We start from the raw sequence: 13,860 nt of genomic DNA, 5'->3' as shown, positions 1-13,860 counted from the left end.
GCAATCTTACGCGATGGCCACTGATAACTCGGTGAAAGCACAAATGGAAGCATTGGAAATCAGAATTGAGAACCGACTGCAAGAAACACTTAATGATTTCAAAAAGAGCCTACTGGAGAGCCTCAGCAAATTTCAACAAAATGGAGGCTCAAGTTCTACGTTGCACAGATCTAAAAATACAGAAAAAGGGCCCCAAGTTTGTGACACAAACTACTTACACATGAAGGTGGAATTTTCGAGATGAAAAGATGGAGATCTGACCAGTTGGATCTCTAGGGCAGAAAATTTTTTCATTTTCACATAACTCCAGAAGAATCTAAGGTGGAAATAGCCTCAATCCAGGTCGATGGAGATGCACTCCGGTGGTACGATTGGTATGAAACTGTTTATGGAGTTCCTTCGTGGGAGAAGTTCAAAAGAGGGCTTCTTGTTCGATTTGGCCCATCCAAATATGAGAATATTGATGGCCAGCTCGCCAAAATTCGTCAAACATCTACAATGTTGGAATATCAGAGTAGGTTTGAAAGATTGTCAAATCAAGCTAGAGATTGGTCGGAACGACAACTTCTGGATACATTTATTGAATGGCTTAATCCGGAGATCCAGTATGAAATTAAGGCTCGTCAACCCTGCACTATGATAGCTGTGATCTCATTTGCACATCTACATGAGAAAAAAATTAGTAAGGAAAGATCAGCAAGGGGTTTGCACTATGATGAAAAGTGGAGTATGGAGCACTAATGTAAACAAGGGCAACATCTAATGATTGAGCCAATTAGAGAGGAAACGAAAGCAGAAGAGTTGGACTTCGATTATGAAGGTGTTGAACCTGATGAAGATATTGAAGCCATTACACATACAATGTATGCATTGGCTGGCTATGCTAACCCACAAACTATGAAAATCAGAAGAACTTTGAAGCATCAGCTTGTCACTATTTTGATTGATATAGGTAGTACTAACAATTTTATGGACAGTGAGACTGTTGATCGATTGGCCCACCACATTGAAGAATATGATAGATTCGAAGTAAAGATCGTTGATGGACGGATTTTTACTTGTGATAGCAAAGGTTCAAAGATAAAATTGATTATACAGGGCCAGAAGTTTATTGCAATGTTTACTACATTGAAAGACCAACCTGTTGCTTACACTATCAAAAAGTGGAGACCATACTTACTTGATCAACGGGTTGTGATGCGTTGCAGATAGTCTATGGCTAAAGTGCTGAAAGAGAAGCTCCCCGAGATTGATGCTGCTCAGCTTTGAGGGCAAGGCTGATTTGAAGAGGGACGAACTGTTAGGACCCTTTTTCTGAGCTTTTGAATAATGTTTATCGAGTCTGTTTAGTTCAGTTGTTTATTAAGTCGGTTTGGTTTAGTTAGAATCAAGTAGAGGTTTATTTAATATTTATTTATTATTAGAGTTCAAGTCCTGATGGACTCTATGTGGAACTCTATAAATAGTGATGTAACCCTTTCTTTTAAGAATAAATCAATCGATGAAATGTTATTCCACTCTGTGGACAAACCCTAGGAGGTCGATCCCCTCGAAGTGATCAAGGAGGGTCGATCCCCTCGAAGCGATCAAGGAGGCCGACCCCCTCGAAGCGATCATTATCATTCGCTTTTCTCCCCTTTCTTCCACGATAAGACCTTAGGGTCTTACCAATTGGTATCAGAGCGACGATAAGACTTTAGGGTCTTATCAGAACTCTTCATAAAGAAGTAGAAGAAGAGCAATCAGAATAAACATACATCGATTACAATCATAAGAGATGTTCAAAATAAACTACCTTCAGTTTCACACCCATATACGAGTCTATTGTTGATAGTTAGATCAAATATTATAGAATTAAATCTGACCCAGTCTAAAAGTTTAAAAAGAATTATTCAGTCTTAAAATCCTAGTGAAACAAGAGATCATCAATGCAATCATCAACACCAAAAGCCAAAAGAATCCTATCTGAGTAAGCTTGGACTCGACACGGTTAGGATCTTAATAGCACGGTGGGCGAGGGTATAAAATTAATTTTAAATTTTGATTGAGAAAATAAAATATATCAAAAATATAATTAATCAAGTATTGAGTGTGAGTTAGAGTGACGATAATAAGTGAACAGTCATGAATAAAATTCACAAGTTAAAAAAAGATGTAAACCAATTTATAATGGTTTGGTCTTTCCAACCTAAGTCCAATTTCGATTCCTCTTTAATCGAGGTTATTAGATTTTACTATTGATTTTACTTCTAATGAGTGAAGATCAATAATCTTTTATAAGATCCAATAATAGCTAATAAGAGATTATTGGGTAGAGACCCACTAATCTAAGAGGCTTGAGTAATTGGATGGAGATCTAGTACCCAATATAGTAGAATTCATTATGGTTAACTAAGGGCCTCTATAAATAAGATGGAACTAAAGGCCCATAGGCTGGGGCTTCTTGGTAGCCACCTCCTATTCTCCTCTCCCCTTCTCCTCCTCAAATAGCAGTCTTGGAGATTTAAGGATAATCGTTGCAGCCTTGTTGTGTGGATCACCACTAGAGAGGAGGACGCTTGACCTCATTCATCCACTCCTACAAATCAGTAAGGATTCAGAGATATATGATCTCCCTAGGTAACACAATTATCTCACCCATGGTTTTTTGTGTCGTAGGTTTTACGCACTAATCTACGCATGACGACGAACACATATTGAAAAATTTTGGATTTTTTTTTGTTTTATGTTCTTCCGCTGCGTAAGTTATGTCACCCCTATATTTTTTTACAATGGTATTAGAGCCAGGTTGTTCATGCGAAAGATTAGTTTTGAACTGCGTGTGTTGTGTTTTTTAGAAGCTTTTGACGTCAAAATCGTTGACGCAAAAGCGAGAAAGGGCAACAACTATTGCTGCCCTTGTTTCCCTTGCAGATGGCAACCTTGGCTACTACCGACGGTCGGCAGAAAGGTGCTGGCGATCGTTTGGCTATCGTCTGCATGCAAGGTGCTAGTGACCGTCTAGTTACTATCGGCGGTCAACGACCTACTAGGCCGCCAGTAGTGGGGCACGCAGCGGTGGGCACTAAACCACAAGGGGCAGGGCCTGCAAGCAGATCCACCCGAGGGGGTGACAATGCCCGCAGGCACAGTGCCCGCGAGCAAGGGTGGTGCCCCCCCACCCCTATAGAGGTCGCAACCAGTAGGGTGGCGACGACGGCAACACAGCACGGGAGAAGTGAAGGGGATTAGGGTTTTTGGGCAAAAGATTTTTTTTGCCCCTTAGAATTTAAAAAATTCTGAGTTTGTCCTTTCTATTTGAATTACCAAAATACCCTTCAAATTTTAAAAATTCCCTAAATATCCTAGTTTCAAAAAAATATTAATTAATTAAAAGTTTAATTAATTATTATTATTATTATTATTATCTAGTAGTCCAACATGATGATGATATGTACATGTGATGTATGATATGTGGACGAATGATCATGGACCGTGTGATATGTGTACTTGTGATTATTATTATTGGGGCCTATGGGCCTCCATTTTATTTCTCATTATTGTCGGGCCTACGTGCCTATGATTATAATTATATTGTAATTACACGATGAGGCGTAACGGGAACGTGGAAGTGATAGTAGGACCCACGATACTAAGACGAACGATATTAACTATGACGAAACCTTCTCACCTGTAGCCATGCTAAAATATATCTTAATACTATTGGCTATTGCAGCACACTATGATTATGAAATCTGGCAGATGGACATGAAAACTATGTTCCTCGATGCCAACCTCGAGGAGGAGGTATATATGATATAGTCGGAGGGATTCGTGTCTAAGGACTGCCCAGATAAGGTGTGTATATTGCTAGGTTCATTTATGGACTAAAGCAAGCTTCCCAAAGTTGGAACATGAGATTTGATGAGGCAATTAGATCTTATGACTTCGTTAAGAATGAAGATGAGCCTTGTGTGTACAGGAAGGTAAGTGAGAGCGCTATCACCTTCTTGTTGTTATATGTGGATGACATCTTGTTCATTGAGAATGAGGTAAGAATGTTATCTACAGTGGCTTGGTTATCTATACACTTCTCCATAAAGGACTTAGAGGAAGCATCCTATATTTTGGGGATTTAGATCTATAGAGATAGATTCAAGAGGATGCTTAGCTTGTCTTAGTCCAAGTATATAGACACAATTGTCAATAAGTTTGACATGAAAATTTCCAAGAGATGACTCATATAGATAAGACATAGGATATCGATTTATAAGAGTATATCCTCAAATACTCCTAAAGAAAGGACGAACATGAATAGGATACCCTATGCTTCAATTATAGGGTCTATCATGTATGTCATGCTATGTACCAGGCTTGATATAACGCATGCTCTGAGTGTCACGAGTAGGTATCAAGCGGATTCAGGCTTGAAGTACTGGAAAGCAGTAAAGTATATCCTTAAGTACTTGAGAAGAACTAAGGATCTTTTACTAGTATATGGAGGTAGTAACCTCAGGGTTGAAGGCTACACGGACTCAAGTTTCCAGTCTGATGTCGATGATAGCAAGTCAAATTTGAAGTATGCATACACCTTGAATAGAGGAGCACTATGCTAGAAGAGTTCCAAGTAAGATACTACTGCTGACTCGACCATAGAGGCGGAGTACATTGCTACAATAGAGGTAGCAAAGGAGGTAGTCTAGATAAATAAGTTCATCACAGATTTGGGAGTCGTGTCGGGCAACGAGGAGCTGATTCCCTTATATTACGATAATAATGGAGCGTTGCTCAAGCGAAGGAACCCAAGTCTCATCAGAAATCTAAGCACGTTCTAAGGAGGTTCCACCTGATCAAAAAGATCGTAACCCGATGAGATATAGCAATGGAAAAAGTTCCATTCAAAGATAACAATGCAGATCCACTGACAAATCTGTTGTCTTAGATTGTCTTTGAGCGTCATAGGGGTCTGATGGGGATCAGACACAAAGCTGATTGTCTTTAGGTCAAGTGAGAGATTGCTAGTCATAGGTGTCATGCAAGCCAATCATATGAGTGATGACACGTATGACTTAACACACATTATTTTTGCTTATTATTATTATTTAGTATTTTATAACTTATATTGATTGTCGCATGAATATATTATGATGTCCATAAATCTGTGCAATGGGAATCGGATAGTGATAAGATCACGATAATGAGACTGATTCGCCTTTAAACATAAATATTAAATAATCTCAGTCATAGGTTACTCGAGAGGGACATCAAGATAACCAGACAGACTAGTGAGCTATATACTCATCCATATAATAGATACAGCTAGTCTCATAGCTGCTTATGTGGGGACACTAGGGGTACACTACAAGTGCTCATTGGAGAATGGGTTCACTAATTGATTTGCTCACGGAATGTTGGATGATTAATGATGCTTTATTGTCAAATAGTGATTATGTCGTCCTTAGACTTGAGACACTAAGGATGTCCTATATGATAACTTCACTTTTTGATATCGGACTTATAGGTCTGGAGGTTCCAGATCTAGCACAATCGGTCATCGGGAGTGGTAGTCAACCTTATGAGGGCTATTGAGTATCGATAGAGGATCATTCACTCTCAGTGTCATGAGAAAAATATCTCATGTGTTCTTGCTCATACAAATCCTTAGCTAGGGTCATTCGGATTGAGAGAGAAAGAGTTCTCCGAGAGAATTTGATTAGAAAGAGACTCGAGTAGAGACCGTATAGGTTTGATAGCACCATGCCCGTTATATGGTCTCTGGGATATTAGATGAATGATGGCCTATATGTATATGATAATTGAGGACATATAGTTCTAATAGATTGGATTCTCCTGTATCGTTTAGGGACTACAACGTAGTGGCCTAGTACGTCCGTAGTCGATAAGTAGAGTGAATTATTATGAAGATACTAATTCATTGAACCAGAATGAGTTCTGGTAGGTATGACTTATGGTCAGCTCGATATTGGGCCTAGAGAGTCATACGCATATGGTAGGCATTGCGACGAGTAGAGGTTTGGATATGAGATATCTTCCAGAGCCCCTATCTTATTGGATATCTAATAAGTCCGTGAATTATTGGATCATACGAATAAGATCCAATAAGAGCCAATGATAGATTATTGGATAGAAATTTGCTAATCGAAGAGGCTTGGGTAGTTGGATGGAGATCCAATATCTAATAGGGCAAGATCCATTATAGTTAAGTTGACATTGAGCTTCTATAAATAGGAGAGAACTAAACACCCATAGGCTAGAGGTTTTCTTAGTTGCCACCTCCTATTCTCATCTCCCCTTCTCCTCCTCAGATAGCAAGCTTGAAGATTTGAGGAACGTCGTCGTAGCCCTGCTATATGGATCACCGCTAGAGAGGATGACGCTTGACCTCCTTCATCCTCTCCTACAGATCTGTAGAGATTCATGGATATATAACTCCCTAGGTAACATAACTATCTCACGCGTGGTTTTTAGTTTTACGGATTTTACGCACCAATCTTCGCACGATGACAAACACATCTTTGGAAAATTTGGAGATTTTGTTTTATGTTCTTCCGCTGTGCATGAGATGTTGCCCCTAAATTTTCCTAAACCTTGAGGCCCTTTCACCTTATAAGGGTGTGTCCCCCCATCTAAAGGCAATAAAAAAAATCTCCAATGAGAGCCTAACTAAGTTTCAATAGCTAAAGCTCTACATCAAATTATACTCAACTTTTTATGAAAAACTCCTAAAGCCTACTGCTGGTTGTCCAAACCTCAATAGAAAATTTCAACATTGAGAGTAAAATTTCAACAATATTCCATAAACTACAAAGAGCACCTGGGTGCTATCTAAAGATAATCATTACATGCCAATTAATCTCTTTGGACAGTTTCATCACTTTAGGTCTTATAGTTAGCATTATAGCTTTACAAGTAATAAAAGTTTTTTTTTAATTACTATAGCTTTACAAGCAATAAAGGTTTTTTTTTTTAATTTTATACTTGTTTCCTTGTGATAGCTTTCCTCGTCCTTTAAACTTTTACCTCAAAGATGATATTGAGTCAAAAATAGAAATAATAAATGCCTTCTTACTCACCAATAATTTTCTTTTGTTTTAGTTAATGTATTTGACTTATTAGAGACCGAAAGATTCTCCAACTACAACTAATTGAAAGATGTTGATATCCATAGATTATTAACATCTCAAAGTCAATTAAAAAACTAAGCAAAATAAAGGTGAAATGAACTAGAATTTAAAGTTAGGGATCATACCTTTTTAAAGTATATATCCGATAAAAAGGACCCATCGGATTCAATCATATAGGCATATTAGATCCAAGAGCCATAAACCCTTTTGAAATATTATAGTAGATATATCTATGACTTAATGATTGGCCCTAGGCCCAAGCACTTGCAAGCACACATAATGAATCTTAGAGTAGCATACATGATGTTATAGTAGATCATGTCTCGATGTTTTAAAAATATATTAGGGATTCATCTAATACTTAAGAGAATATGCCACCTCTTTAGAGTAGCTGACCCAAATTTTCAAAAACAAAAAAAAGGTTCTGGTTGTGAGTAATAAAGTTATTCTTTTATTGAAAGTCCACTAGCAATATCGTACAAATCATGAAAATACTTGGGAAAAAGAAAGAATGACAAATAATTAAAATCCATGCCTTTTTATCCAAGGTAAATCATTGTGACTAAATTCTTTAACAAGAGAAGAATGTAATCATCTTTTTTTTATTTTTAAGTCAAAAAATTATGTAATTAACACTTTACTACATGAGCATAACTCATTTATACTATGGTTCATAAATATTTTTAAAAGTTCTAATTGTATTTAAACTAGTTGATAAAGTCCTAATTAACTTAAAACTTCTCAGTAAATTAGGATTTATTCTTATAAATATATCATCTTAGGGATTTTGTGAGAGGGAGAGTAAGATATTTTATGTGCTTCTGAGAGTGATCTTTAGGGTTTTTGGAGAGTATTGAGAGAGTTCTTTAGGTTTACGTGAGAGGTAAACAAGAAAAATTATACTTAGAGTGGGGATAACTTAAGGGCCTTGTAATTGATATCATATATTGAAGAATCTGATTTTTTTTCATGGATGTAGATAGAGATTTGCTAAACCATGTTAATCTTACATCTGCTTTCTAGCATATTATTTTGATTATTGATCTTTAGTGGATTTCTCTTTTGGTATTTTAGTTTTTCTCTTATCCTTCCCTAACAAAGTGGTATCAAAACTCAAAAAATTTAATGATTAATAATTTAACAAAGATGTCATCGGTTGTTTCCATTGGCTTTATTATAAAAAAATTTTGATAGAAGAAATAATTTCACTCTATAGTAGAGGAGTGTGAAGGATCTTCTTGCTCAACAAGGCATAGCATCACTAATAATATTATTGATGATGACTCTAGTATAATTATTTAGAATAAGTTAAAAAGTTTTATTTGACAAAAAGCTTAACTAACAAGTTGTAGCTAAAGTAAAAATGATGGAGATCGAAGATAGAAGAAGGTAGAGACTTGGTAGAGCATCTAAACATATTCAAAAGGATATCGGATCAACCGAAGAAATTTAATATAAAGATTAATTAAGAAGATAAGGTGTTATTTCTTATATTGCTCGTTAACTCCTATGTCAACTTTATGGAGATGATACTACGTAGAAAGGATATAGCAACTCTAGAATAAGTTGAAAAAGTTTTATCATCTTTTTCTATCAAGAAAAAAATAAATTTAGGAATATGGATGATGAGACATTAGCTACTCAATCTAAAAGTTGATGAGGAGGTAGATCTCAACTTAGTAGGTCAAGATCAAAAGTCAAAGTTTTTTTATGATATTTAGTGTTATGGATGTAAGGAATATAGAGATATAAAGTAGAACTATCCAAGGAAAAAAAATATAAAAAAAAGATCACAAATGCTCTCTTGCTCTCTTGTGATAGAGATATTCTCACATCTCCAAAGGTAACGATGCATCTTTTCAAGAGAGTTATTTTTAGATTCTACTTAGGTTATTTAGAAGAATTTTTTAATTCACTAAATAATAAATCGAGTAGTACATTAAGTCTGGTGATGATTCTGTGGTGGAGGTCAAGGGTATCGGTAAAGTAAAGATTAAAAGAGTAATACGTACTTTGAAGGATGTTGTTTATATTATAAAGATATGGAAGAATATAATTTCTTTTGAGTCTTTTAGATTCCCAAAGTTATTGCTCTAAAGCTAGAGGTGAAGTTCTAAAGTTACTCAGGGATAAATGATTCTAATGAAAAAAAGATTATATTAAGAGTTATCCTATCAAGGAAAAAAATATAGTAAATATCTCAAAGCACTGAAAACAGGTTATCCATACAGGAGATCTTAGATGCTTATGGTAACGAGCTTCATTCGTGGTGTAGAAAATGATAGACGATATTCATGATTTCTAATATTTAAATGATTGTAAGGAAAAAAAAATTATTGGTGGTAAAATAATGAGATGGAGATCTCTCTTCGAAATTAAGTAGTGGAATTAATTTGGTTCCAATTACACAAGATATGATTTGGTTTGTTAATTGTGGTGAATTCTTCAAGTCAATAGTTCAATTTCTATATAAGACACTAAGTAAAAAAATACTCACAAAGGTAAAGATTATTGGGGTTAGTAATTTTTTAAGAGTCTTAATTATATTTAAATTAGTTGGTAGAGATCTAATTAAATTAAAATTTCTTAGTAAATTTGGATTTATTCCTATAAATATACATTGAGTCTAAAGGTTTTGATGAGTGAAAAAGTCAAGACATATTGGGTCTCCTAAAATAGATCTTTAAGGATTTTAGAGAAGACTTAGAGAGTTCTTTATATTTATGTGAGAGTTCTTTATATTTCAGTAGGGATAACTGAAGTGCCTTGTAATTGATCTTATACATTAGATAATTTATTTTTTTCTATTAATATAGGTGGGGACATGCCAAACTACGTTAATCTTGCATCAACTTTTTGGTATATTCTTTTTATTATTAATCTCTATTGAAATTTTCTTTTGATTTTTTATTTTTTTTTCCTCTCCCTTCCCAACAAGTTTCTAATAGGTGAATCCTAAAATAAAAAATTTATTTTTCAACCATTAAGACTATTACCTTTATTGACTGAGAAAATATGGAATAATATAATTATTTAATTTAATATTATATATGAAAATAATAATGAGGGTTTCTACCTTAAGTAATATCCTTTGTTGTCTCTTAGACTCTCTCTATTCATTCTAATAGTGATCAAGAAGATTTTGAAGTTAAGAAAGATGGAAGGGAAGATAATAATTGAGGAGAATAGTAAGCCCTGCATTATTTTTTATTATTTGAAGTTGAAAATATTCAATTTATTTTGATTAAAAATCTATGAATTTTGGATATTATTTAATAGTGCATTTAAAAAAAGGAGATTGTATAAATGAATAGTATAAATAAATGTATTTTCCAATAAATATAGTATATTTACAAATAACATAATAATTTCAATATTTACATCAATAGCGATTATTTACAATTTTAGAATTGAGATGCATGATGCAAATTTTAGAATATACAATTTTATTAAATTGCCATGAATTTAACATATTATTTAATGGTATACCTTCAAAAAAATTTGGATGTGTGATGTAAATTTAGAATTTACAATATTACCATATCACATTGAATTATTTATGAATTGTGGATACCATTTAGTGGTAGATTTTCAAAAAAAAAAAAAAAAGAGATGCATGATGTAAATTTTAGAATTTACAATGATATTAAATAACCTTAATTTTTAATAAATATGAGTAAATCTTAATTAAAAATTCATACCTTTTTTTTATCGATATATTATTTTAGATGAATTTAATTAATTTGAAGCATGTCAAATAATTTGTAAAGTTTATGTTGCATTAGACTAATTTTAATTGCTTATCAATGTTAGTTTAGTCATGTTATCACACATATTACAAAATTTTGTATAGTAAATTAGACAAAGGTTTTCACTTGGTGTTGTATAAAAAAATTTGGATTGATGAACCACTATTGGATCTAGTCTAATTGGCCATGGCTTGGTTTGGGCATAAGTTTGACCTTGACCACATCCTACTCGAGTCAGGTCAACCAAGTAGGGCAAACCATACCCAAATAGGTCAACTCCTAGTAAGAATCAGATCCAACCCGGATCAAGTCCAATATGATGCAGTAGTGAGGCAGGCCCAGTGTGGTCTAAAGCTCACTACCCAACCCCCGTGATCGCACCCAATGCACGAGGCACATCGCCTGGCCCTATGTGGTTGAGCCAAACCGAACCAGTTCCATGGATTCAAGTTGGTTGGTTCATGGTGACTTATGATTGTTTTTGTCAGTTTAAGCAGTTCTGGCAATTTTTTGGATTGCTTCATTTTGAGTGGAGTTGATTCAATGTGATTTCGACCTAAAATTATATGCAATGTATATAATTATAGTTGAGAACATTATTTCTTTACTAATAAATTGAATTTCTTTAGGATTAATGAACCACTATATGTTATGGTTAGATAGTTCCTTTATTAATATTAGGTGAATTATATTTTTTTTATACTTTGATAGATGAGGGATATTGGTTAATTTTACTATTGAGAGTATGATATGAGTTATTTATATTCGAAGAATAGAGAAGTCATTCATAAGTTTAAACCTCTGGGAGTTGGTGAGTAGCATTCGACTTATGCCATTATAATATACGATACGGAGTGTTTTATGATTTTTCTTTGTAGGACATTTGTTACATAATTATATTATATTTATGTGTTTATTTTTTATAAAGATAATTATGAATATTTAGATTTAGAAAGTTCTAAATCAATATAATTATTGATATGTTTTTAGTTTATATTTATTTTTAGAGCAGTCTCTAGGATCTAAAATTGTATGAGACTCAACTCTACACCTTCTATAACTTCAATTTTTTATATCTTTTTTTTAATTGTAGGAAACCTTTGTTCCTATTTAATCAAGGCGTTGACTAAATGGAGGGCAAGTTTCATGTATGTGCTTAGGCTGTCACCATGAACTCAAGCACAAACTATGGACGTCGAAAGGGCTCCCACCCCAGTGTCATTCCTCCTCCTCTGGAATCCTTCTCTCCTTTACATCAATCTCTAGTTTTGCATCCTAGTAATTGTTGTATCTATCTATCCATCGAAGATGTGCTTTCTTTTCAATCTCTCCCCCACTGCATTAGATTATGTATATATATAATTTATTTTCTTCAAATCTAATGTGTGGCTTGAACATTTAGCAGCCGATGTTCCACCACCTATGGATCTTTCTCACATATGTTACCATGGCATCTATTTAGTTGAATCTTACGAGGAGTTGTTGGTCGGCATCTCCAAAACCTATGATGATTATCTATTTCGACTTGATTTGAAGAACAAGACTTGAATCGAGATGGAGAGCCTCGATGATCAAGCATTGTTTCTGAGTATGTCTTCACTCTTGAAATAGGGTGTTGTAATAACTCTATATATGTCATTGACTGGTGGTGTAAACGTGGCCGAAGTACCTGACAAATTTTCCACCATGCTTTGAGTTGAAATAAACCACAACAATTGTATTAGTTAGTCATGGAGGTCTAATTAATTTTAGAGATTCTCTTTCTCCGGAAGCATACGAGAGTGATTAATGGACTTCAATGTCAGGTTTTTTATTGATGATTAGTTATGTTTCATTTTATTAGCTTTTGTTTTCCAATAGAAATCAAGTTTCGGAAGTGTACATGTGTGCGAAGAGATAGGCAGCTTCTTAGGTTAATGACTGATGGTATTATGGGTATCATCGGCTGAGAAGTTAGCCCGATTGGTCCACTACCGAAGGTGTAGACTCATTCAGGTGTCTCTTCCTAGATAACATGAGAGACTTAGTGAGATGAGACCGCATAGACTATCTGATCGATAGTCGTTCTATTGGTGAGGAACTTGTTCGAGATGATCGGGTAAGCAAACTAAGATCTTCCTGGCTGTAAGGTTCCTCCCTAAGGGTTAGGTCGTTCGAGTGTCTTTGGGCAGCCGATCATCCTGCATGATAGGTCGGCGTCGAGGGTTACTCGACATGGCCCCTCCGATGCTTAAATTAGCGAAGGGAAAAAGATAGCGGTGTAAACTATATGACTGAATTAATATGTAGAGAGAGAGAGAGAGAGAGCCCTTTGGCGTCTACTCAGAGATAGTTTTTATATCTCTTCGGGGATCGATCGTTTGTAGGCTGTTAGAGTTCGCCGATATTTCAAGTTAGCGGTTCATTTATTTTGAGGTGATTGTTCGAATCCCGTGTTGTGCAGGTTGTTTCCTCACTTTCGGGTATCACTTCATGCGATTTCGAGTGATATGAATTTTACTTTGCATCGCTTCTGAGCTAGGTGACTTCGCTCAAAACACAACTGTTTCTAAGTCGAGCTCCGATTAAGGGGTGCCACGTAGGGTCTGAAGTGATTGTCGGCTAGGTGGTACAAGAATATCCTCTATCAATGATTATATTAAAACTTTTGAATATATGAAAGTTAATGAAGATGGTTACTTTCCGAGTGTAATCCCAAGCTTGATAAATCACAAGAATCATCTTAGTCTATGATCCTCGAGTTTCTAACTAGCCACGAGAGATTAATGCTGCCTAGTAACTTTCCCTCTTTTTTGAGGAGGAGCATGCATGCAGCTCGCAAAGAGACTAATCTATCTCCAACTGCATGTTGAACTTGGTAAGCTAAAAAAGGATTTCTTAGAGAAAGATCGACTGTAAATATCTTCCTTTGTTTGCAAATATTTGTATTAGTTTCAGTTCTGTTTCAAAACACAATGCCTATTTTGCAGGTATAGATAAAATTCTTA

The sequence above is a fragment of the Musa acuminata genome, chromosome BXJ1-6, assembly GCF_036884655.1.
Source record: "Musa acuminata AAA Group cultivar baxijiao chromosome BXJ1-6, Cavendish_Baxijiao_AAA, whole genome shotgun sequence".
Taxonomy (NCBI): Eukaryota; Viridiplantae; Streptophyta; class Magnoliopsida; order Zingiberales; family Musaceae; genus Musa; species Musa acuminata.
Note: the sequence above shows the minus strand (reverse complement) of the source record.